Consider the following 27,794-nt stretch of genomic DNA (forward strand, 5'->3'; position numbering starts at 1 on the left):
CAGGAGCAGAATCACTGTTTACACTGGTTTGGTGACTCTTTATTGTGGAAAGTGGAAAGAATGGCAGTATTATACCTAGTGAGTTAAAGAGTAGACTGTTTTAGAGAAAGAACATTAGTCCCAAATTAGCCTATTGAGATGTGTTTGCTTAAAATTACCAGTATCTCAGAATTTAATAGCTATTCCCTTAAATGACAGAAAAAGTGGATATGTTCTCTTTTATGGGGAAAAATCAGGTTGCCATAAGCTTAGAAGCAGAATTACTGTGGAAAGTAAAGCAATAATTTATGAAAGATTAGTTGGGTATGAAAGGGTTTACCACCTTTGATGTGAATCTGTACATATGTGTATCTCCTTGCCTATATGATGGTGGGAACCAGCATGGATTTACCATAGCCATCTCTGTACATAGAAAAAACCTTCCACCTAGCTGATGGGTCTTCAGAATGACTGCAACATCTATTTTCTTTTCATGAAAGTTAATAGAATGTTGTGATTGTCATCTGAGTGGGTAGGAATCAAGCCTGCATCAGTGACTCACACATGCACAAACATTTTTTTAAAACATATTTGCAAAACTCAACTGATCCATATTAATTAGCTGACATAAATGTTAGCCCTCAAAGATTGTTGTGTCCTATTTTTTTAAACCTAACCCGCAGCACTGTTCAGAGGAAATTCAAGTTGACATTGCTAATAGATTTAAAACATAAAAATAGAGAGTGATAAAAAGTGTGGCATAGAATAAGTACAGCTAATGCACGAAGCAAGGGATGAACGTATAGCCTAAAAGAACATTATTTATTGTGCGATGCTTTGTTTAAGAGCTGGTAATATGCTTCTAGCTTGTGAATTACATTTTCTTTTTCTTTCCTTCTCAGTCTCAAATGTTTCAAAGAGTATACAATTACTTTAGAATAAGTTGGGTTTTTTCTCATATCTTGCTATATTCAAGTTTAAAATGTAGGAGGTTTCATGCCTTAATTATAATAATCCAAATAAGTAGTCCAGTCTTATGAATTTCCTTTTTGGATTAGGACTGAGCACAAACAATTGTGCTTGGTAAATTTTGGGTTTGAGTTTTTAAAACCTAAACATTTTCAGTAAAGATAAATAAAGCCAATGCCCATCAGCTTTATTTGACTGTTTAGTGAAAATTTCCAGGTTTTACAAACCTGCATCTGAAAATTTTCAGTTCTTCACATGGACTTCAGAAGGAAATCTTCCCCCGCCCCTGCCCCAGGAGGGGGTTGCTTGCAGAGAGTGCAGAGCTCCCTCTCTGATTCCAAAGCCAACGGGGGAGTGGTTACTTGAAGAGGGCGGAAACCCAAAAAAGTTTAACCCTAATGAGTTTTTCTGCAACCAGGATAATTCAGCACTGCTGAATAGCTTGGAGTTTTTTGATAAAACAAAGACCTGAAAAAGGACCTATAAGGGTTTTTTTGGTGATTCAAGTTTACTGAATAACACCCCCTATCCCATTATCTATTGCAGATGATATAATCTCTGGTGTGATACTAGATGATCTCTGGTATATACCTCCCAATCTGGTCCTTTGCTACCAGAAGGCTTGCCAATATTCAGGAGGGAGCTGGAGGTCTCCTGGAATTTCAGCTGATCTCCAGATGACAGCAATCGGTTTCTCAGGAGAAAATGGCCACTTTGGAGGGTAGACTTTATAGAGTCTAGAACGAATGGGACTCTTCAGGAACTACCCCCAAATCCCAAAGTTGAACCGCATCCCTGACTTTTCCCCCACTAATATTACCCCTGGTTTGTTAGGATTAAGTTTTGTCCTACACAGTAGTAAAAATAAAACAAGACAAAATTTCATATTTGGACGAATTAGAAAATACGTTATCTTTTCCTCAGAACAAAAACAACTAATAAAAATTGATAATTTTTTTTTAGAGAAAACCTGTTTGACAATGCTAATATTTACAGTGTTAATATTCACTAGTTATTGTTGTTGTCTTACAGGACAAAGTATCTGAAAGTAACAGTATAACCCTTAACAGAGTTATACTCTTCGAAACCTGTTAACTTCAGTGGATTTAGTAGGAGATAATCTTTTTTAAGAATGCAGTATAAATTGCTGAAGATGCTGTTAGATTATAGTTTTCATTTTTTGCGAGACTGGAAATATTTTTGATTTTCCTGTCATTAAATTTGTGTTCACCCCTATGATGTCAGCAACTACCTTTAGTTCCTTGCCTTTTCAGTGAACAAAATCAGTCTAAGAGAAGTTGCTTTACTGAAATAGAATTTGAAATTATTGGGGATGGGAAAACAGAATTGCTACAAATCCCAAACAAGCAACTCATTAAACACATGTATTTTTTTTTCTTTTGTCACAAAGAATTTCCATGTTCATTTGCTTCAATCCAAGCAAATTAGAGCGGCCTCTTTGCAGCTGACAGAGTAAGATGAAAACTGAGAATGTGCACTCCCCATGTGTTGTAAAGATTACCAGGAAGCATTATAGCTCATGTTATTGGTGTCAAAAGAAGCTAAAGGTTTGTGATGCAAATGGGAGAAAGATAGCTTTCTGTCAGCCTAAGATGAAATGTAAAGTTTTATTGAACCAAGTGCAGGCCTGATGGTGAACTTCTCTGAGTCAATCCCTCCTAACACATGAGAGCATTATAGGCACCGTGCTGAGACCACAGGATGTGTTGGAAGCAGAGGGATTAGATTAAGCTGACATATATGCTTAGTAAGATGCTGTTATGCCTTTAGAAGGCTTTAGCATAAATTCTGGCCATTTCTTTCCTCATTCTCATTTACATTGAACATTAATATAAATATATCAAGATGATTTGCCTGTGTCATCCGAGCAACTAGGTTATTCCTCAGCGTGTGCGCATTTTCACTATTAGAACTTTATAAACCCTGTATGCACAAGCTATGCAAAAATATCTCTGAATATTTAATAGGGATTGAGAGAAATATCTCTTGTTACATAATACTATTTTTTTAACAAATTGGAAAGAGGAGATACAACAAGGCAAGATAAAATACCTATCTGTTCATTGATTGGTGCAGCTTTCTGTGAAATCTTCAGCACAATAACGGTATGTTAATTTGTAAACAAATGAGAAAAGATACTAAATTCTGCAGCTATTTGTCCCCCAAAAGGAAACTACATGATAAGGATACAATTCATGTGGTTTCCAGAAGATGCAAAAAATCATGCTTAGAAACAATGTCTTGAAGAAAATCATAGCTGAAGAGTAACCAGATAGAGAGGCCTTTTCCACACAAGTTGTTTACTAAACCATAAATTGGGGGGGGGGGGTATTTTAATTCTACATGGTTTTTCCTCTGTAAAATTCTGGAAATGCTATTCCTTCATTTTTCCTCTTTTGTTTTCCAGACTACTTTTACCACAATTTTTAAAAATCCGCTTCCAAGCCAGTTTCCCTCAATCATATTGAAACGGTCTTTATTTCTCTGCCCCACCATACATTGGCCCTTATTCACACACTGGTTAGTCACGCAACCTCCCCTTTAGCCATTTTCTCCTCCCCCTCCTCTATTCTCAAAAGGAATTTTTACAAATTCTCTTTGTTTTATCAAACTAGTGATGTTAACATGAATACAGATATGCAAACTAGCATGATTTTGAAGCTAGGGTAGGCTGACCAGCCGTCCCGCTTTTGGCGGGACTGTCACGCCTTTAGACAATTTGTCCCGCATCCCGCGGGTTCTACAAATTGTCCCTATTTTTGGGAGGCTGCTGCACTGCCTTGGGGGCTAGCGGCTAAGTACGCGGCAGCCTCCCGCGGCGCCTCGCCGCAAGAGGAGCGCGATGGCCTTCTAGGGCCTGCTGTTTCGTCGCTTCTGTCACAGGGGCAGCAAACGGCAAGCCCCAAGAAGCTCGATCTTTGGTATACCCTGCCAGATTAGATGCCAACTGCACGCGCAGTGCTGTCAAGACAGGAGTGCATCGGTTTACCCGGCTTTGCCGCTTGGCGCTAAGTCACGCGCTGCGCATAAACGGGTTGAAAGTCTGCGCGCTCAGCCCTGGCGTCAGCTGCTGGGGTTTAGGCTTACGCTTGCTACGCCCTGTCACAGGTAAGTGGCAAACGCGGTAAAGTTTCTCACAAAAGCCTCGCGGCGCTTCTCTTGCCGGGCGCGCACGCGATCTAGCCAGCCTTCCGTCCCGGGTCAGAAAGGTGACCATCTGGTCACCTTAAGCTAGGGGCAGTTGAAAAGTACTAGGAGTAATCTCTGCATGTAATCAGGGACTGCTGCAGTAATGACGTGCATCACTGCATATCAGATTTGCCCAAAAAAGTGGTTCTTTGTGTATGTATGTATGTGTGTCGAGGGGTCAATATTAAGGGCAATTTTGTGCATGCAGAATAATGCACTTTCAATCCACTTTCACAATGGTTTGCAAGTGGATTTTGCTATTTCGCACAGTAAACTCTAGCTGCAAAGTGCATTGAAAGTGCATTATTCTGCATGTGTGAAAGTGCCCTTAAGTATCAGAAGCAGTGGGCAGGAATAAAATCAAAAGAGTTTTGGGCTAAATATTTGGAGGAACTTCTGGACAGTTAGAGCAGTTCCTCAACCTTCCTTGGGAGGTGGTTGGCTCTCCTTTGGAGCTTTTTGAGCAGAAGCTAGATGGCCATCTGACAACAGTGTTGATTCTGTGAATTTATATCATGGAGAGGCAAGGCAGGAAGGAATGAGTCAGTGCTCAGCTCTCATTGCCCTTTCTTACATACTCAGTGTAATACTGATCACCACTTTGGGGTCAGGAAGCAGTACTCCTTCAGGCCAGATTGAGCAGGAATCCTAAATATTTTTTTTATTCTTAGTATGGCCAAGCTCCTAATACTTCCTCCACCATTTGAAAAAGGAAGTTATCAGTAAGTTGTGTGACTATGGATGCTTAGCAGAATTTGTCTCCAGCATATCACAGGGAAATTGAAATTACCCATAATCACAAGATCATGATGCCTGGATTCTCTTTCACCATATTCAAAAAATGTGGGGTGGGTGCACTGAGCATATACAGACAAACCACTTTTAGACCCTGAAGGCTAACATGCTTGTCCTGAGACAGCAATGCTTTGTAAATTTCTTTTTGTAGGAAGAGCCAGAGTCAAATATTATTATACACATACTACTTTGAGAGTTTTGTATTTTAGAGCTATAGGTGAGTAACAACCCCCTTTGTTGTTTAACTTTATTTAGACATTATTCAAATTCTGTTTGTAATATTTCAATACTTGACTCCTAGGAATTGGGCCATTGAAGGAATTCCGAAACCAAACGCAGTGGAGTTTGGTCAGCCCAAACCCAAATATGATTGTGAAACTATGATAGATTATTTACAAGGTGTCAATGTTTATATTATTTACATTGTAAGCTGCTAGCATTATTTGGTTTAGAAGTTTCAAGGAGAACTTTTGTATGTAAGTGAACACATGAATTTTTGCTATCAAGATTTACAAAGCGTTGCTGTCTCAGGACAAGCATGTTAGCCTTCAGGGTCTAAAAGTGGTTTGTCTGTATATGGATACTCTTTCAAGCTTCTCAAAGAGGACAGTATCCACCTTCTCACTTTGGTCAGGAGGTCTGGAACAGACTCCAGCCACAATACTATTTGTCCTTTCTTCCCTTACACTGATAGTTTCCACTGAAGAAGAAGAGTTTGGATTTACACCACCCTTTCTCTCCTGTAACAAGACTCAAAGGGGCTTACAAACTCCTTTCCCCTCTTCTCCTCACAACAGACAGCTTGTGAGGTAGGTGGGGCTGAGAGAGTTCTGAAGAACCATGACTAGCCCAAAGTCACTCAGCAGGAATGTAGGAGTGGGGAAACAAATTGAGTCCTCCAGAAGTCCACCTGCTGTTAACCACTACATGACGCTGGCTCTCTACACCATGCTGGCTCCCCCTGGGCTGACACCCCCTTCTCCAGTCTTTACTGACAAATCCTCATCCTCACATACAGAGCCACATCAACTTCTTTCTGGCTGTTTCAGTTTTTCTTGAATAATTCATTTCCATCCATTACTACATTCCAGTCAGGAGAGTCCTGCCACCAAGTCTCTTTAATGCCTACTAAATCATATCCCTCTGTATGCATTAGAAGCTCAAACTGTTCATTCTTATTGCCCAAGCTTTGGGCATTGGTACATAGATACCTGAATCTCCATACCTTCAGTTGCATTTCAGCCAGCCCTGCCAGGCCTGGACATATGATATTTCATACTCCTCAGCAGAGAGTAATTGATGGCCATCTCTTTCCTTTAAGTTCGACCACCACTTTATTGAGTCCCCATACCTGTTAGTGTTTCCATCTCTGTCTCCACCACAAGGGCCTGAAATCAATTTCTGAGTTCCAAACATATTGAGTACTTTCTCATTTGATGCCTGTGGATTTGTGCTGTGTCTCTTGATGAGGCAGGTAGCAGTTACAATATCTGTCTTCTTAAGATTGCTGAAGTTCTGCTTCTGCTTGAAGTAACTCGGCTACTTCTATTAGAATGGCATGAACTTCTTTTAAAAAAATATCAAATGGGCTTCACACTTTCCCAGCAAGTGCCACTTCATTGTTTCACAGTTAGGTTTGGCCCTTAGCCTTTCAGTATTTGCCACTGTCAAACAGAAGCAGAAAAATGCACAAAGATGCACTGTAACTTACCAAACAGAGAAACAGATTCCTTTGATAATGAGACTGCATGTGAAATGACCAGATAGAGATAGCTACAGCCACAGGGCATAAATTAAGCTCAGCAGTTCAGTGCATCCTGTATTCCCTGGACACCTTTTTTCCCCTTCATGTTGGCCTCATTAACATAACCTTGGCCTTGACAATCCTTACTGTTGTTTTCCCTTAGTATTTTCATCAAGTGTTTCCTTGATGGGTTCTTATTTAGTTCATTCCTAAACAGCCCTGAATCCTAGGAAACATTCTTTACACGAATTTTGCCTTCATCTTTATCCATAAACCTTATGGAAAATGACATCTTTTCAGAGCGATTTATATCAGGTATTCAATCTAGTATGACAAAGTAATATTTAACTTTGCACAACTTGTTATGTATGTTTCCTAGTGCTTTCTTGGCTGTAAGGACGATCAGTTCAGTCTGGTTTTCCATCAGGAGTGATCATTACACTCCTTTGAAGACATGCATCGCAAATGCTCACACATTATCTCAACATTCTTGCCAAGCAGCTGTTCAAGCCCCGTAAAATGTCCATTGTTGTCTAAAGATCTCCAGAATGCAAAGTTTTGTGCTGTCAGAAACAGTAGAAGCCATTAAGCATTCAAGCACACTCCTCCAATGCTGAATTTCTTGAGGGTGCTCTGTGTCAATTGCCTTGTTTAAGCTAAACCCCAATTCAGTTTCCACCTGCTTGCACTATGCAGTCCCATGACTGAATGACTTTCCATGCTGTTTTAGAATGTAGTTAATATAGTTCTATATCCTTTTCACAGACATTTCTGAGAATGCCTGAGAGTCATGGTAGGGTCTGTTATGCTGCTGGGTTTTGCAATCTTGCTCATGTCACACAGTGATATTGCTGATGTTCAAATGTATACTGACCTGTCCTCCATGAAATTTGGCTTGGTTCTTTTAAAAAAGTTTCCTAAATTAATGACTGACACTACATCCTGTGGCAGTGAATTGCACAAGGTTAGTATTCATTGTGTGAAATACTTTCTTTTTTCTGCTGTGAATCCACTGCTCTTATTTCTATAGGCAATACACATTTGTAGATATTTTTTGTGCCAAGGTTCATGTTAAAACTTAAAGAATTTCATTGTAACGTCACTCACTTTTAACAAATACTGATCTGTTGTGATTTAATATTCACACAATCGTACAACACACGTAATAGTAATGATGGAAATCAGGAGGTAGTAAATGCATTTCCAAATGCAAAGTGGAGAATTGTGGAGGATCTTATGGAATGTTTCCCTCAGTTAAAAGCTCCTGGCAAACAGAACACCTGTCTAGTGAGCAAAGAGGGAAATATATAATATTTGTCTTTGCTGTATTAGTTTTCTTATTCGATGCATTTTTATATGAAAGAATATTAGATCCACTCTGTCCATCTTTATCCAGCATTATATGATGTTTCTGGATTCTTGTAGAGATGTAGCTGCAGGGAGAGCAATTTTGCAAGCATTATTCAAGTAACCTGAGGCATATCCACTGCCTCTATACCTAGGGCTTGCTACTCTGCCATGTGGGACTACACAGCAAGACCATGAAGATGAAAAACAGTAGTCCATTTTGCACAGCATAAATAACATGTCCTGAGGACGGAAAAAAAGATAACTTGGGGAGGAACTCCGCACAGTTTTTTCTCCAAGATGTCCTCAGGATGTCTTCAAAATGCAGACTTTTTTTTTCTGAAGTCATCTGCTTGCTATGTGGAACTCACGAGCTGAGGAGATGTTTTATTTTTCCCGCCTGACCTTTAAACTCTCTTGTCGGTTTCCTCCATCGCCCACATCCGACATTTTATGGTGCTGCAGGGATTCTCCGTCCATGGAGCTTTTAAGTTAAGATTTCCCTGGGAAGTTTGCTGTGTAGGCTCCACTGCTGGCCACATTTTTAGCCCAAACGATACAGACATTCACGGCTATGGAAGAAAAGCTGAGGGAAGAGTGCTCCCCCTTGTCATTTGATCATTTGGGCGGGAAGGCTTCCTCAATGTCACTGTGGGTGGAGGAGCACTTTTAGCTGCAGAGCTTCACAGAATCTTGTCAGACCTTCCCATGGCAGACCTGCACATGTGCAGTCCCATGTGTCTCTGCACAGAAGACCGTTTGATGAACAACAGTTACAGGTAAGTGTAATGCTGTTTCTTCCATTGTCAGAAGTGCTTTTATGAGCAGTAAATTTAGTTTGGCTCCAACCCATCCTCCAACATTAGTGCTGGCCGGAACAGAATGCAACATGTTCTTATTCTAGATGTCTGCAAGGGTGGGGGGGGGGGTGTAAAAATTTTTCAGTTCTCTTCTAGTGTGCTGCACTGGGACAAACAAGTAGCACCACCACAAAGCTAATCGGATAATAAAGTTTGACAATTCTATAACTTTTGAAACACAGACTGCCTTCCAAACTATCCCTTCCCCCTAGAAAGCTTGGGAAATGGTGTAGGGAAAGAGAGAGAACTGCCCCTGACAGCATTTCCCAAGCCTAAGAGAGCTTGGAAAGCACCGGGGGGGGGGGGGCGGGGCGTAGCTCTCTGCTACTCTGGGCCTGCCCAGCACAGTATGGAGTTCTCACCCTCCCCTGCTGACACTTTCCAAGGGTGGCTTAGAAAGGACTTGAAAAGCATCAACAGAGGAGAGATCTCCATGCCGCACTGATCTTGCCCAGGCTCTTTACCTCCCCCTGTACACTGGCTCCCAAGTTCACGTGGGCTTGGGGAATGGTGGAAGGTAGGAAGATTTTTAAAAGCCAGATGTTATTAGTTTTTTAAAAAGCCAATATGGCTGTTTTTGAATTTTTCTGTGGTTCAGGCTTACCGAATCACCAATCCTACGCTCACCGAATGCCTGCAGTGTCCACTGTCATTCTCCCACTGATAACAGTCTGCTTTTCCACTCCTGCTTTAATTCTGCCACAGTGGTGGCAAATTGCCTCACTTAACTTCTGCTGAACTTCTGCAGTATTGCCTTTGGCTGTGGTTTTCTCCCAACTGTTTTAATTTAGACTGAATTGAACCATCAGAGATACAGGTGCCAAACTTGTAGAGAAAATGTCATTTTAATTCCTTGGACTTCCTGTTAAGAAAATAAGGAATGTGCCAAACAGAATAACTGAAGCAGCATTTTTTTTTTTTGCTGCTGCTGCTGCTGCTGCTTTTCCCAAAAAATAAATTTCTAGTAATTGGCAAAATCAGTACTTGAAGAAAGGAATAAAATTATTAAACCTGTAGATAATTAGGGAACAGGACTTTGGTTCATGATGATGTTTGGTAATTACATTTTAAGAAGCTATATGTGGATAGGTTGGGCCTTGCACCACAGAAATGTCTTAGAAACCTTGCCAATACCATGCCCATTCAAAAAACTTTATGTGACATGGCAGTTAACAGAATATCAGTTCATATTTCTAACCTATCCTTCAAAGTTGTAATACTGTAATGTCATCTTATGGTTGCTTCTCACATTAATTTTACACTCTCAGACATCACACCTATGCCTGAAGAAATGCTGTCAGTAAAAAATTAGAATCCCACTCATTCATCAGAGAGAAACTGTATAAAGGGAAAAGCTCTAGAAATCCTCCATTTCCTTTCCATGAACTGCGCTACAGAAAGCTTCTTTGTAATTACCGTTGATTTTGGCTATTTTTAATTGAGAGTTCTCGTGTACAGGCTCATACCCCTTATTTCTTGGGAGGGAGGTTGTTTTGTTTCACTTACTCATGAGGGACTCATTCTTTATCTGTTGAGTGCCATCTTTTATTTAATATAACAAATTTCTGTTCCCATTATTGCAACTGATCTCCAGAGATCACTTCCTGTGGAGGAAATGTCAGTTTCAGAGGGTAGATTCTAAGAAATTACATCCCTGCTGTTCTCCTTCCCCAATCATCCTCTTAAAATCTCCAGGAATTTTCCAGGCTGGAGTTGGCAACCCTATTTACAACATACTAGTAAGATACATTCTTCTGGAGGAAATGGGAGCTTCATTTCTATTTAGCTTCATAGAATCAAGAAGAAATGGAAGTCTTGGAGTAGCATCACATCCCAGGTGAGCTCCTTCCTCTCCCTAAATGCCACTTTCCCCAGGGACCACGCACAAACCCCCAGGAATTGCTTGAGCCAATGAGCTACAAGTGTTTCCATTCCAGTTTTTCTGCAGTAGTAAAGTTATGGCCGCCTTCGTGACAGAACTTTACAGAAATGTGCTGCCTCTTTTTGAGTTTGGCAGCCCAAGTTCAACTAAAGCTTTTCCACCATGCTTTTATGTGGGTGGTAGGGGTTTCATTTTATTGTAGCACCTTTTGAAAGGCGTATTCTGACTCAGAAGGAGAGGATTTATAGAAATAGTGCTTACCATTCATATAAGTACAGCAATTTTCTTCTGCCACCTACCAACCATTTAACAATGTTTTCTCTTTCCTTTTCTCATATCTTTTAAAATGCAGCCATTACAAGGGTAAAAAAGTGCAGTACGAAAAAATATGTTTTTGCCACTTGCTCTGTAACTTTTAAACCCTGCAGATAATTTTAAAGAGGTGTAGGAAAAGTTCAAGACAGAATACCTCTCATCTTGAAGTTTTTTCTTTGATGTCTCATCTTGCATAAGAGGTGAGGGACAGCTCTTAATCATATCTGTCTATCTTGTTTTGTAAAACTTTAACAGAAGTTTTCTTTTAACCTTGATGAGTGTAGATCATAAGGAACATTGTTCCTAACTTAGGATGAAAATACACATTACTTACAACACAATTTGAGTGGAGGTTTTCTTTACCTGTGTCCCTTTTTCAGAAAAATGTGATAACAGGAACTAATGTTCCCAAGAGTGTCAGGATCCAGTCCGGCTCAGAAATGCAATTCCTCATCTTTGGTTACAGCATCGAGGAGAAGATCAAACAGAATTATTATGTTCTAGGGAACCATGTACATGAGCAGTACAAAGACCCAAAGCATGATAACCATTTTTCACTGGAATGTACCAGCGTGGTTCTAGGTAAACAATGCAGCTGTGTAGCATATCTTAGAAAGGGAGACTGCAATTCATGTGGGTAATAAATGCCATGTGGTTTCTACATGCATGCGCAGCTGCGTGAGCTCACACTATTAAGACACTGCTCTTATTCTGCTGTAGCAGAATAACGACCTAAGGAGAGCAAAAACAACAGGAATGTCCCAACTGATGGTCACTTTGTGGATTGACAACCTTGACGTTAGCTACTGAGGTTTCGGAAGCATCTGAAACCTCAGATTTATTTCAGAAGTATCTGAAACCTCAAATTTATTATAGACAGACCAGCCAACTTCTGCTCCTTCCTTGGTGATAGATCTCCATGAACTCTTAGAGAAGCAGTTGTTTGAAACTCACAACAGGCGTGATTCAAGGATGGCTTAAAAGCTAGAACTGCTTTTATAACCCTGTTGGACAAACTGCATGTGCAATTGGACTGAAGTTGCATGGCTCTGCTCATTTTTCTGAACACCTCTGTGGCATTTGAACCACTGTTGCAATGCTTTATGGACCTCTGTTGGTTGCTACTCAAAAAGCACTTGTTTTGTTATAGCTGATCTCAATCTAGCTTCTTGTGGGGTTTTTTGTATTATCAAATGCCTATATAGTCCAGCATCACATTTCCACAGTAGTCAACCATCTTTCCAGAAGATCCACTGGCGTAATGACCATTGGGCAAGGTGGGCAGCTGCCCAGGGCATCACCTTGTGGGGTGCATCAAAATGCTGGGTTCGTTTTTGGGTATTTTTAGTGGTTTTCCATTTTTGGCCTGCAGGGGGCGCAGTTTTTAGGCTAGCGGCACCAAAATTTCAGTGTATCATCAGGAGACTGTCCTTATGCTACCCCCCAGGTTTGGTGAGGTTTGGTTCAAAGTTATGGACTCCCAAAGAGGGTGCCCCTATTTCCATTGTTTCCAATGGGAGCTAATAGGAGATGGGGGCTACAGTTTTGAGGGTCCATAACTTTGGCCCCCCTGAACTAAACTGCACCAAACCTGGGGGTTATCATTAGGGCAGTCTCCTGATGAGACCCTGAAAGTTTTGAGACTGTGCCTTCAGAAATGTGCTCCCCAGCCTGCAACCCCCATTGACAGCAATGCAGAAAACTCAATGCAGAACAAAGATTCTTGGGCAAATTTCGGGATGTTCTTGCAGAGAGGGCATTCTTGGACGTCTATCAGCAACTAAAAAATTTCGAAGTGGGTATCATCTGGAGACTGTCATGATGGCACCCCCAAGGTTTGGTGCAGTTTGGTTAAGGGGGTCCAAAGTTATGGACCCTCAAAAGGGTAGCCCCCATCTCCTTAGCAAAGAATGTGGGATGGGGTACCCCCTTTGAGGGTCCATAACTTTGGACCCCCTAAACCAAACTGCACCAAACTTGGAGGGGTTCCATCAGGACAGTTTCCAGATGATACCCTGAAATCTTGGTGCCAATACATCCAAAAATGCACCCCCTTCAGGAACATCCCAGAAATTTGCCCAAGAATCTTTGTTCTGCATTGAGTTTTCTGTATTGCTGTCAATGGGGGTTTCACATTTCTGGGGGGAGCACATTTCTGAATGCACAGTCTCAAAACTTTCAGAGTCTCATCAGGAGACTGCCCTGATGATACCCCCCCCCCAGGTTTGGTGCAGTTTGGTTCAGGGGGGGCAAAGTTATGGACCCTCAAAACTGTAGCCCCCATCTCCTATTAGCTCCCATTGCAAGCCTTTATTGGCATAGACAACAGTACAACGATAATAAAAATGGATTAAAAAGCATACTGGAAATAAATGTTAGGTCGAAGGAAATCTACTGGCGTTTAGTAATTTCCAGGAGAAAGTTTGCCACTATCATACAGAGAGAAGGATCAGGATTGTCCAACAAGTAGTGTAATCTAAATAAATCAGGGAGATCGGGTAAATGTAAAGGAGTAAGATTCACATACTTGGATCTGATTTCCTTGAATCTGAGACAGTGTAGTAATTGGTGGGCCAGAGATTCAACGGAGCCATCTTTACATGGGCACAATCTTTTAGCCTTTTCTTGCTTATTAAATCTGCCATGTAACAAGGCAGAAGGCATAACATTAAACCTTGTCAAAAACATTGTAATGGCTCTCCTTTGAGAAAGGGTTTATTAAGCAATACGCAGGGTAGTGTGACAGAGTGGGAGAGAAAAATACAGGGGGGAGCACGTTTTCTTGGCTCGCGGTGATTAGGAGTAGAGAACTCTCTATCCAATAGTTGACCTTTTAATTTTTCCTATAAGCTTCTTGAATAGGACAAAGGGCAAAGTGAATCCACTGACTGTCCAATAGAAGCCATTGTTTCTTCAATTATGGAAAACTAGGGGTTGGAATGGGTGTCAGAAAGCAGACGGTGGACCAGGGAATTACAGTACGAGAGAAAATGAATTCACAGCCAGAATCTAAAAGCCCTCAGCCAAGCGGCTGATTCCAAGGAGTTTTGACCTAACTCCAGACAAAGGGCTGCATAGGGCACGCATTTGGGGATTAGCTCCCATTGGAAACAATGGGGGATGGGGCACCCCCTTTGGGAGTCCATAACTTTGGACTCCTTGAACCAAACCTCACCAAACTCGGAGGGCAGCATAAGGACAGTCTCCTGAAATTTTAGTGCTGATATGTCTAAAAATGCACCCCCTGCACGCACCAATGTCCTGGTGCAAAAAAAATTTGGTCGTGGTGAAGTGGCCGCCCATGGAGGGGGCATCCAACTCAGGTTTTGCCCAGGGCTACAGTTTGCCTCGTTACGCCCCTGAGAAGATCTGTTGGCTAGGTATGAAGTTTCTTCCTGTTGTTGTCCCCCACAACAATTAGTATTCAGAATTATGGAGGTTTCACTTGTCCACCTTGATTACTAATCACTGATGGAACAGTCCTCTATGACTGTGCCTAATTCCCTTTTAAAGCCATTTCAGTTAGTGGCCATCACTAACTCTTGTGGCTGTGAACCTCATAAGTGAAATATGTTACACGAAGGTTTTTTTTAAATCATGTTGTACAAAATAGCTATGTCTATTATCTTTATTTTTGTTACTAATTTTTCTGTCAGGTTTTTTTTCTGTTACATTTGAATAAAACTTTCTGTAACGCTTATATTGACTAAACTTTTTTTTCAAAGAAAACAACTTTAAAAAATTGCACTTGATGCATGTAATACATTAACTTACAGTCACTCCGTTTTCTATTCTTTTAACAAACTTCTATCACATTATCCTTTTGCTCTAATGCTTCTGTCTGCTTTTAAAGGACATACAATAAATGTGGCTTGAAATTGAAGCTTGTGACTTACTTGGCTTCAGCACTTAACATTCTTGGCTTTTATTTCGTGTCTTTCATAGCATTTAGAAAAGGGAGGGCCTGTTATTTACATATTTAAAACATTGTTGCCCCATGTTCTCAGTAAGAATCGTTCCAATGCAGATTACTATTACTAATTAGATAAACCAAAGAAATTACGTTAAAGATAAAACCAGCATCATAAATGGCAAGAAATGTAACAGTTAGATAATTAATAAAATCAGCAATAGAAAAGGTAAAATCTTAAGTTAAAATCAGCAATATACGTGACATGAAAATCAGACATAATGTGGCAATGCAAGACGGGCAGCCCCATCCACCAGCCAGGCCCCCGGCCACGGCTGTGCCTGGCCACTCCCCCCAAAGTGGCTTCCTGGTAGTGTGAGGTGGCTCAAAAAGTGCAAATGTCTCTGTGCCTCCAAGAAACCTCTAAGGGCCACAAGACCTATGCCACCATTTCAGTGGCTTAAGTCTTAAGTGCGGTCCACCAGCGTAATACCAGCAAAGGCTGGGAGGGAGCCAACAAAAATCAGCTCCTCCCCTGGCCATGCCCCATCCTGTCCCTGCTATACCAGTGGTGGCAGGGCCCCTGGAATGCTGGTGCAGTGTTCAGCACTGCATTCCAGCACTAGACAGATGGAAGTGGCTGTTCCCTGGTGGGATTGCCTCCTCCACTGACCTAAGTGCCCCTGGGAGGGTGAATCCACTGGAGTGGCAGTATGCTGCTTCCAGCAGCAGATTCACCTCCCCACCCCCCAGGTGGGACTCTTTGTATGGTATGAAAAGCAGACAGTAGTTAAGTCTCAGGTGTCATGAGATGCAGGGTCCAGAGTCAGAGACATAATCAGGGTCTGATGGAAAGGAAATTTATTCATGAAAATCAGCTAAGCAGGCTGATCGGCAGAATTCATCCATCAACCTATTTAGTATGTTTGGAACCCAGATCCTGACCCCCTCTTCTTTCTAGTTAATAGTAATATAAATTATGAAACAGTGTTGGCCACACTGTTAGCAATTGCTTCCAGTGTTGCATGTTTGTAAGGTGTACATCAGTTCAGCAGGAATGCCATGCCTTACCCTAAATCAACCAGTAGCATGTAAATCCCTAAAAACGCCAGCATTTCTAGTAAGGCTCCCACAAAGGTATGCATGATCAGTCATCAGCTATGGCAGGCAGCATGTGGCAAAAATCATTCACAAAATGTAAATGCCTTCTTGCTGTCAGAATTAAAAGCAAAGTCTCCTGCAGCCAAAGCAATTACACTCCAAGAGTTTCATGACAGAAGGTGAAAGAACTCCGGAAAAGCAATAATTGTTTGAATGTGGCTTGAAATGTCCCAATTTGGATTTTTAAAAATGAATTCCTAATTAGTGTGTGAGGGGACATCTTAAATCACCATTTTTTCTAATGTATCTGAATTTTTAGATTGAATGTACAATCCAATCCTAGACATCTTCTTGGAAGAGAATTCCTCTCCTTCCAAAAGTGGCTACAGTCTGACCATCCAAACTGTGGTAGTTATCCAAGAGTTTCATGGCAGAGGAAGGAAAGACAGCAACTAAGAAGATGCTTTTAAGAACAAAGGAGCAGGGAGCAGAAATGTAGATTTTAGTTATCCTATCTGGAGACATGATACACTTTTTTGGGAGGAGTGGGACAAAATGGAGTTACGAGCCTGAAAGTGTACAACTGTACTTCAAACAGATTTAAGTTCCAAATGCAACTGTGACAAGATTCTTTAACCAAGCAAGCATCGTGTTCAAAAGGATGCTTCCATTTTAAATCTCCTTTTGTGCTTAGAGTCATTCAGTAAGTTGTCCTGTTCAAGCTTCTTCATTGAAATGAATGTAACTACTCTCAGACATCAGTTGCTTCCATGTAAGTGTAAACTCAGATAACCTGTGCAGCTGTACTTTTGAAAACTGGTTAGTGAAGAAAGGATGATAGAAAAAAGGTAATCAGGACAAATCTAAAACTGCAGGAAAATACCGTCCCCCCCCCCTTCCTTAAATCCTCTTTAAAAGTCTGCTTGATTTATTCAAGTTTGGCATATTACAATAGACATGGGAAATGCAAGTGGTTGTACAGTAATTTAAAAAGTCTGCACATGAATCTCCTCTGGCTCCTGTCTCTGCCAGGAAAATTTTTCCTGTTGTCAGTCAACTGATTGTAATATCATCTTGAAACAGAATGGGCATTTTAAAGTGCAGATCTAACTTAGCCCCTTTCACAGTTTTCCTACTTCAGGTCTTTCCATTTTTGGCACAGTGCTTACAAACCATTCACAATTTACCTTCAGAAGTTAACTTTAAAACCTTCACTTAATTTTGTATATGATGTGGGAAAGTTGAATAGAAGGTTTTTCTCTGACTCCCAGGCTTAGAATGTGCAAATATCCAATGAAACCAATGTGTGATAGGCTCCAGAAAGACAATGAAAAGTATTTCTTACCATGATATTTATATTTCCATTTATATTCCGCCTTCCCCGGCAGGGCTCAGGGTGGCGAACAACAACCAATAATAAAACCCAATAAAATCATAAAACCAACAACCAGTAAAACAGTAAAAACAACCACAGATGGCAAAAAAACCACCTCTCTACTGCATCCACAGGAGGCCAATGATGGGGCCGGCTGACTAGATGGAAATACCTGGCAGAAAGCTCTCTATTGCAGTCCCTGCAGAAACCATTCAAGTCCCACAGGACCCTGATCTCAATGGGGAGCTTATACCACCAGGTTTTGGCCTCGAAGCCTCTGCTTGTCAGCCTTCCAAAGCAACTGTTTGGCTACTGTAGGGGAGGATGCTGGAATAGTTGTTCCGTTGGTCTCACCCAGGAAGTCTCCTCTTAAGTTCTTTTGATTTCCCAGATTTAGGCAATGATCTTCCTGTTTCTCTTCTTTCTGTCGTTTCTGAATTACTTGAATATATTCGAGTTAATGTTTATCCTTTTATTGTTTAGTTCTTTTTGCTGTTCATCATTTTATTTCCAACCCTATCATTCAACAGAAACTGCATCACTATCATTAAGTATTTTTTTCTGTTATTTATTACCAGTGTTTTGATTTCCTTCTTTTTGAGTTATATGTTTCTCTCCAGATTTTTTTCCCCCAGATCTCATCAGTACTGAAGCCCTGTCATGTTATGCCTTGCTGAAATGGTGTTTTCCTTTTGTTGACTGAGTATATGTTTCTCATTGCTTTTTAATGGTTTGTTAGTCTTCATTATTTTCATCTGAAGCCTCTTATTTCATTCTTAGTACAATCTTGAGAACACTTTCCTGGGAGGTAAACCTGTTGAATATGCCTAAGAAGGATTCTGAGTATCCTGCTAAGGACGGTTCTCTCTGTCATTCTCTCTCTCTCTCCCCCTCACTTATTTTATTTTATCTGTTCAACATTCAACTTATGATAGCTATTTACTTTTAAATGTATAAGTTCTTCTGCTAATTCATCTTTGATTTCTATGTATTCTCCTTGTTTGCTGTTGCATTCTTCTTATTTCAGCTTGCTCATTAAACCTTGCATTTGCTCTTCTGTTTCATATTTTGTTGAACGCCATCCTGAGCTTGATGTTGTTGGGGTAGGGCAGACAAAGATAAAATCAAATAAATAAATATTTCTCTTTATTTTTATGGAATTCATGGTTAATTGACATTCAATTCATTTTTTTCATATTTTATTTTCATCCATTGTTTAAATTCAGCTTAGGGAATTCATTTAAGCCAACCTGTCCTTTTTCTGTGGATTTAATTGTGTCATATTCTTTTCTTTCTCTACTTTTTGATCCAGTTTTGTCTGTATTGTATTATAGATTGTAAGTAATTATGTTACTTACTTACAAGGAGCAGCAGTGGCGTAGTGGTTAAGAGCAGGGGCATTCTAATCTGGAGGAACCGTGTTTGATTCCCCGCTCTGCTGCCTGAGCTGTGAAGGCTTATCTGGGGAATTCAGATTAGCCTGTGCACTCCCACACTGGGTGACCTTGGGCTGGTCACAGCTTTTTGAAGCTCTCTCAGCCCCACCCACCTCACAGGGTGTTTGTTGTGAGGGGGGAAGGGCAAGGAGATTGTAATCCCCTTTGAGTATCCTACAGGAGAGAAAGGGAAATATAAATCCAAACTCCTCCTCCTACTCCTCCTGGGTGACCTTGGGCTAGTCACAGCTTTTCGGAGCTCTCTCAGCCCCACCCACCTCACAGGGTGTTTGTTGTGAGGGGGGAAGGGCAAGGAGATTGTAAGCCCCTTTGAGTATCCTACAGGAAAGAAAGGGGAATATAAATCCAAACTCCTCCTCCACCTCCTCCTCCTCCTCTTCTTCTTCTTCAATGGATTGTATTGTTTGTATACAATTATTATAAAATGGAAGAATTAATAGATCATGGTTATCAAATAAACTTTTTTTCTAGAAAGCATTATCTATATCTAATGGTAAAACACCCTTTGTGGACAATGAAAGTGGATAAGAGAGTCCCTGACTGGCCGTTTAGAAGATGTTTTTGATTTTCTCTGACCCTTTTAAAAATGTTCTGGCAGGTTTTGTTGTTATTGTTTTATTGTTGCTTTTTATTTAATAAAGTTGGTGTAGACTTTTTATGCTTTTGTATGCCACTTTGATATTGTAATAGGTAATGAACAAACATAAACCTGTGGGAGTCCACAAAGAATTAGGTGATTCAAAGATGGAGGAGAATTTTCCCCCTTTCACTTTTGCTTGACTCCTATGCATTCTAGCTGCTCCTATTCAATCTACCCAATTTCTTCCTGCTGTAATAGAAATATTGCCAGTGTGAACAATCTGAAAATTATCCCCTTCCTTACCTTATAATAGCATGTTTGATTCAGCCAGAAAATTGGTACATGGGATTTACTGATACTGTACTGGACAACAAAATTATGTCGCACCTGCCAAAGATAGTTCTGATTTTGCAGGCTGACCAGTGGCGTAACTAGGCAAACTGGAGCCCTGGGCAAAACCTGAGTTTGATGCCCCCCCCAGGCGCGTGCCCAATGCAACGTGCACCCCCCTTGTAGCTACGCCCAGTGGCGTATCTAGGCAAACTGGAGTTTGGCGCCCCCCATGGGCAGCCACCCTCCCCCACTGTGACCAAGCAATGATTTTTTACACCAGGTTGTTTCAAAGTCACCATCACATTATAAAACATGCCCCAACTCACAAATCTGAGCACAGCAATAAGCCATGCCACACAACAGAAATAATTTTTGAAAACATTTTCAAAATGCTTTCAAAATGTTTTATTACTGCTATGAAAACATTTTATGGTGTTGTATCCAGTACCCCCAATTGGGGGAAACAGCATCACTTTCAATGTTTCAAAGGAGAATCTGGGCTCCCTAGTTTAAACAAGTGATGCTGGAATCCACCCCCAAACAGCATCATTTTCAATGGTGTTTAAATTAGGGAGCCCAGATTCTCCTTTTAAATCCACCTTATGGACCCTCAAAGGTGTAGCCTCATCTCCTATTAGCTCCCATTGGAAACAATGGGGGATGGGACACCCCCTTTGGGAGTCCATAACTTTGGACTCCCTGAACCAAACCTCACCAAACGGAGGTGATAGCATCAGGAGAGGCTTCCAAAACATCCCTGAAATTTTGGTGCTGCTAGTCTAAAAACTGCGCCCTCTGCAGGCCAAAAAAGGAAAAACACTGAAAATACAAAAAATCCCACAAACAAACCTGTGCCCCCCACAGGGCTGCGCCCAGGGCAACTGCCCACTTTGCCCAATGGGAGGAACGCCTCTGAGGCTGACCCATAGGCTCTAGAAGGCATATGGAGGGGAGCTCAGAACCAGGCAAATATCCTGTTGAAATATTACCGTGTTTCTGTGTAACGGTGGGGCTTGATTTTGATCTACCTGAAACCTTCTGGCTTCTCTTCCTGAGAACCATTTGCAATATAAAATGGCAGGACAGGATCCTTCGTGTAGAGATTATAGAAAGGTGTGATTTCTGGCACTGAGAACATGTTAATAACAGATGTGTCAGGTGTGGTTTAAGTGTTGATTCCCTACATGCCTAAAATGGTCCTCTATAGTTGGTTGCATATGGAAGTTCATTCCAGAAGGTAATCCATCTTTAGATGTGAAGCTGTCAAGACCACCCTCAAATAATGTGCAATAGATATTGACATCTAGAATTTTTAAAAAATGCAGTGCAATCCTGTGTATGTGTATTTAGTTATAATTTCTGCTAGGATTGTGAACTTTGTGAACACACTTATACAGATGTTAGTAATAATGTAGCCATTCCTGTCAAAGTTGGGAATATTATCTCTCACGTGAGAAATCATAAAATAATGTAAAGATTTTTAGGGTCGATGGTTTGCTGTATACCTGTGAATCACAGTTACAGGAAATCAAGGTGATGATTGAATCAGCAGTGCATTATTATCAAGGTAAAAGAAAGGAAAGAGTCTTTTTGTGTTCCTGGAATTCTATTGAACTCTTAAAAAAAACCAGTGCCTGGTGTTTGTAGAACTGAACATGCTCATGTTTGATCATTCCAGTTCAAGAGTGGACTGGGAAGTTAAAATCGCTCTTCAGCAAGCCTGCAAACACTACAAGCCAGAACTTCAGGGCCCACTCTGTTCAGTGGCATTACTTCTCACAGAGGTGTGACAGTGCTGGAGGAGGCAGTTGGTGGGTTGACACTGCTGGGCATTGCTGCTTTAGGGGTCTCAGCCATGAGGCCCCTGAGGTACTCCCAGTGTTTCTGAAGTTTGGCTCTGCTTGCCCCTGCAAACCAGTTGCCCTCTAGGGCACTGTTCCATTGACCAGTTTTCCTATAAGTTGCCAGTCCTTCCCAACTTGTTTCTTAGTATTGCGTTAAACCACTTTTCTGTGTGATACGTAGAAGAGGTGCTACAGGGGAGTAGTTCTGGACTGCAGAGGTATGTTTGATCAGTCTTGTGCATAAGATTTTCTGGGTGCCATGTGATGTTGGAAGCTGAAAAACCTTTAAGTGTCTTTCAGAAATGTTGAATCCACAATATATTGGAGTGATATCACCACCTAAAGGCTAAATGTTCTGCATATTTGATATTAATTGCATCTGCTTCATTAATTTTGCATAAGGCCTTCAGGCTGCTAGGTTTACATTTGGCTGCCTTTTGAAAAATCTGATCTTAAAGTTTCTTCCTTGGTCAACTCCACAACTCCTATTTATAAGCTGCTATTTGACAAGATGGCTTGAAACTGTTTGCTTGCTTGTCTGCCTTCTGGACCCCAGATCCAAAGAATCCAGTTCCAGTGAAATACCAAGTACAGGCAACAAAATCCTCAACCAGTCCTTAATAAATGTTCACCATGCATTTCTCAAAGCCCTGAGAAATGTAAAGCACACATAGAGGGCTGTGTAATGAGAAAACATGTGGCAGATGCCCTACAGCAAAGCTTGTAGCAATGCCTCCAACCATTTAACTTTCTTTTGTGTGATTTTACCTGTTTCATTACCTTTTCACTTAAAACTGAGCTTTCCCTCCACTGTTTAATAGCCTGTAGCAGTGGAAGATGAGAACTCACTGAGACGTGGAACACAAAAAAGGAAATGTGGGTGATGGAATGAGACAATTTATATGAAATGGCAACAAATTGTTCCTTTAGTATGAAATATTGTGAGTTTTTAAAAAAAAAAACTTGTTCATGGGTGTTTTTAATTGCCTAAAGCACTGAGGGAGAGCATTAGCTAGAATTAGAAAAATCTACACTGCAAATTTGTAATTCAGTTTCAAAATATTCTCCTTCCCTTTATATAGATAACCTACTGCATGAAAAGCACTCACAAGAGCAATTGCTTTTCTAAATTAATCATTTTTTTAAGGCCATCTGCTTGCCAAGCATTTTCGTTACTCAACCTCACAGAATTCTTGGTGGTACTTTAGCTGAAGCAGTTTCATCTGACTGCCACAAAAATACACTAGGGGATCTAGATTGGTAGCAGTCTGTGGACAAAAGGAAAGCAAAAATGATGCCGAGGGAAGGGATAGAATAAAAATAAAATGCAGTGAAGTTAATAATAGATATGGAATTAGACTATCAAAAGAACAATAGCATATAACAGTACAACATTATGCAACACTGTTCAGGATAAATGAAAAAGACAAGAAACTTGACAAAATGAAAGGGCCTTGAGAAATGCAGGCTGAAAAATCTAATAGCCTTTTTACGTAATTGTTTTATAATTTTAAACTTTGTTTTTAATTGTTCGATGTTTTAATGTTCACCACCCTGGACACCCTAGTTGAGAAAGACAGCATTAAAATGTTTTAAACAAATAAATAGTTCCAGAAGACTGTGTCTTGTTGCTGGGGAGAGAGCAGATAAAGGTCTGCAACAAAAGGGAAAAGAGAATGGAGAAGCCACAGTGGCAAAGGAAAAAAACCCTGAATGTGGGGTTAGTCACCTCCCCTTGAGGCCTGAAGATTTAGAATTACATCTGGTCTTCAGCCTGCAGATATCAGTTCCCCAACATAAAATGGCTGCTTTAAAGAATATATATTATGACATTATACCCTGCAGACAGTGACGTAGGAATAGATTTTTTATGGGGTAGGTTCGGTGACTGAGGGCTTTCCAGCTGTTCCATTCCATGCATTGTTTCAACAAGCCGGACATGTAATGGGAGGGGTTTGAACCCGAGAAAAAAAAACCCTGACCTACGTCCCTGCCTGCAGATGTCCCTGTGCTAATAACACCCTTCCTGCCTCAGACTGCATATTGCCAGGAATTTCTAAACTCAGAGATGGCCACCCTAGCTGAATGTCAGTCTGGAACAGCTAGTAATGTCTTCAACAACATGTCTCTGATATTCTGAGCACTCTGCTGTTCAGAGAATGTTCATCATTTCTATAATGTGTTGGTCCTTTTCCCTTGTTGTAGAAGACAGCCTCATAGAAGCACCAATAACAGAAGCATGGTGCTGCCACCTACATCTGGTTATCTTGGAGTCATGGTTATTTTGAAGTTTACAATTTTATGTGCATTTATTTATTCATTTGCTTCCACTTTGATCTCCACTGGGAGATCAAAGCAGCTCTTAATACAAAGAAGAAATAAGCAAGAAAAAGTGGACAGGGGAGGCTTCTCTGTACAAAGTACGTCGTCACCTCTCACCTCACTGATCTTGTGAGCTTGAAGCAGTGACCCTCAGGCTAAGTGCCAAAGGACCAAGAGCCCTTTGGGTCACGCCTCTTTAATTATCTGGGTAGCAGGAAATGAACAGAGTCAACTAGATGGTATGTGGTTGCCGCTAGCCAGCTAGCAGGCTCTTCCCATTTGTCTTCATCATTTGTACCTTAAAGTCTTACAGAGTTCTGAGGTTATTTGACCAAATGTAACCAAACCTGCTAGCAAAGATAGTGCCAGGTTGGATTGCTCTGGCTACCCAGCAAATGCAAGCATAAAATCAAAGGTATGTGCATTCATTGAACAAAGTGTTGGATTTGCTGACCAGTTTGCTATGGCATCTAGGCATTTGCAGCAGAAGTCAAGATGGCATTATCATAGTGTTGTAAAAATTGGCCCAGTAAGCCAGGAGTTTATGCTGACCTCACAGTCTCAAACTATAGGCACTAACTATATCAAGCCGTAGCGCTGCATAGCATGCAATGCTCCTGATAGGAACAATTTTTAAAAGAACATTTTCCTTTTTTAAAATCATAGATCCTTGTTCCAAGCAAACAAGTCTTCAAGTGGTAGCCTTATCATAGTGGTGCACAAATAAAATGTCTTAAGAATGTAAAAGAAGCATTTTGGAGGTTAAGTTCACACGGCTTTTTCCCCAGGATGTCCTCAGGACATTTTGTTTCTGCTCAACTCAGGTTTTTTTAAAAATGATAAACTAGCAGTCTTTTCCCCCAAGACAGGTTGAAGAAGTTTCCTGCTTGCTGTGCAGAAAGCAAGAAACGCCTTATTTTTCCCACTAAGTTGAAAGCTTTCACTTTTGGTTTGTCTGCGGCTCGTACCCACCATTTTCTGCTGCTCCGGGGATTCACCGTGCTGCCTGCCATTAGCTGAATTGTTGCCAGGGCTGTTTTCTCTGCTTGCATCACAGGCAGCCACCATTTCAGCTTGTAAATTACACAAATAAACTTTGCTTTTTATGCCAATGACATGCTTGTGTCGTTTTTTCCAAATTGTTTTGTTTTTAATTAAATGTCTTCAAAGCTACAAAGACACTTAATTGAAAACAAAAAAATGGAAAAACGACACATATGTGTCATCAGCAGGGAAAACAAAGTTTATCCGTGTACTTTACAAGCTGAAAGAGCAGCCACCTGCAATGCAAGCAGAGGAAACAGCCCTGGTACCACAACTCAGCTAATGGCGGACAGCACAGGGAATCCCTAGAGCAGCAGAAAATGATGGGCTCAAGCTTTGGAGAAACTAAAAATGACAGCTTGCAGATTGGGCAGGAGAAAAAAAAACTGCTTTCTCCTCACACACTTTATTCGTCTGTGCTGTCTGGACAAAAAATGAGCAATTGCTTTTTTTAAAGACATCCCCATGATGTCTGATTTGTTTTGTGCAGAAAAGACCAGTGATACACAGTTGGGCCAGGTATGCAGAAAACTGATCAAAAGAAACACTGTAGTGTTTTATGTGTAACGTGAACAAAATTGTAATAATTTTTTCTCAGCAATTCAGCTATTGTGATAGCGTTTATTTTTCCTATTCCTAGAGAAGATCTGTCTAATGTTTTATGGTTTCAATTATGGTAAGATTTCACAGCTGCCAGATCTTTAGCTGGTTGTTGGTCTTTCAATACAATTTGAGCCTCACCCAGAGGCTTAGGAAGTTGTAATGTATCGGCGTAGTATTCATGTGGATCCCAGCAGGGCTGCCTTATGAATCTGACAGATGTTATTTTGTCAATTTGAAGATGTTTCAAGTGCTGCCCTAGTGTTTTCAGAATGATGCCCATTCCATTAATATTATTGGATGATTTCACAGCCGCCAGTTCTTTAGCTGGTTGTTGGCCTTCATTACAATTCGAGCCTCACCCAGAGGTCTAGGAAGTTGTAATGTAATGACGTAGTATTTGTGCGAATCCCAGTAGGGCTGCCTTCTGAATCTGACAGATGTTAATTTTTTCGATTCAAAGATGTTTCAAGTGCTGCCCTGGTGTTTTCAGAATGATGGCATCCAGGGTGTCAATTACCACTGGGACGACCTCATCTGGTTTGTGCCATAGACGCTGAATCTCGATTTTCAAATCATGGTAATTAGTGATATTCTCATATTCTTTTTCAATGACCCTGCTGTCACCAGGTATTGCTATGTCGATGATGGTCACTTTGTTGTCCTCGATCACAGCAATGTCTGGTGTATTATGTTTCAACACTTTGTCCATTTGGATTTGAAAGTCCCACAGGATCTTGACCTTCTCATTTTCCGTTACTTTCTCTGGACAGTGTTCCCACCAGTTTTTAGCTGATCTTATGTCATAATTCTTGCATAAATTCCAGTGAATCCTCTTGGCCACTGAGTTGTGCCTCTGTTTGTACTCAGACTGGGCAATCTTTTTGCAGCAGCTGAGGACATGATCTACAATTTCGTCAGCTTCTTTGCATGATCTGCATTTTGCTTCATCCGAGGATTTTTCAATGCTGGCCTTGATCGAATTTGTTCTAATGGTTTGCTTTTGAGCGGCTAAAATCAGGGATTCAGTTTCCTTTTTCAGACTTCCGGCTGTCCTTGATCTTCTCCCGAAATTGAGTGTGTAGAACTTTGTTGTGCCAGCTTTTGGTCCTCATTTTAATCATATTTTTTCTGTTTTCTTGTTTGGTGTTCTGGGTCTTCAGCAAATGTCTGTACATTATTATTGTAGATTTCACAGCTGTCAGATCTTTTAGCTGGTTGTTGGCCATTCATTACAATTCGATCCTCACCCAGACGCCTAGGAAGTTGTAATGTATCAGCATAGTATTCGTGCATGTTGTTATGCTGATATTGGTGGTGGTGGTAGATTTCACAGCTGCCAGATCTTTAGCTGGTTGTTCGCCTTCATTACAATTCGAGCCTCACCCAGAGGCTTTCTGAATTTGACAGACGTTAATTTTGTCAATTCAAAGATGTTTCAAGTGCTGCCAGAGTGGTGTTGTTGTTGTTGTTAATTAGATTTGTTGTACCGCCTACCCCCAAAGGCCTCTGGGCAGTGTACAAAGATAAAACCAATACAAAAACATACAATAAAATAATTAAAATCAAATTAATCAATTACAAAATCCACATAACAGAAAAACCTAACCCTAGATGGCACTCAAAAAAATTGTCTATCCCCCTGGGAGTTGAGCGGCACAACACAAATCAACCAGTATGATGGTATGTGGGGGATAATGAGCGGAGATGTGCAATGTAACATTCTATGTCTCCTAAGTGCTTCATAAGTGAATTAGTTGTTTTAAACAACTACTATTTTGACCAAACAGAATTATCTGTGGCAGCTAATGGATATATCAAAGAGACAGAATTTGTCTCTTAATGATTTTAAGGTTCCTAGAAATTCTTAAGAGGAGAAATAAATTAAGCTGTTAGTATATAAAGATATCTTGAATCCTGGCCATGTGTTTAGAGTAATCCTTCATTCAGCAATATTTGATCTGTTTTATATGTGGACCACAGTGTATATATAAAATATGTCTTTCTATGCGTAATTTTCTGAGTTTTTGAGTTAGGCACTTCTCCACTGAAAGTTAAAATATATGCAGAATGACAGAAAAATGTCTGTGCCACTGTAGCTGTAGCATTTGGACTAGAAAGGTAATT

The 27,794-nt window shown here is 40.7% G+C and overlaps 1 protein-coding gene across 3 annotated transcripts in view; it reads left to right on the forward strand.

Moving 5' to 3' along the window:
- Window positions 1–27,794, forward strand: part of DPH6 (diphthamine biosynthesis 6) — a 273,005-nt gene that overhangs the window by 215,767 nt on the left and 29,444 nt on the right. The gene's annotated exons all lie outside the window — the stretch shown is intronic.

This window comes from Sphaerodactylus townsendi, linkage group LG02 (assembly GCF_021028975.2).
Source record: "Sphaerodactylus townsendi isolate TG3544 linkage group LG02, MPM_Stown_v2.3, whole genome shotgun sequence".
Taxonomy (NCBI): Eukaryota; Metazoa; Chordata; class Lepidosauria; order Squamata; family Sphaerodactylidae; genus Sphaerodactylus; species Sphaerodactylus townsendi.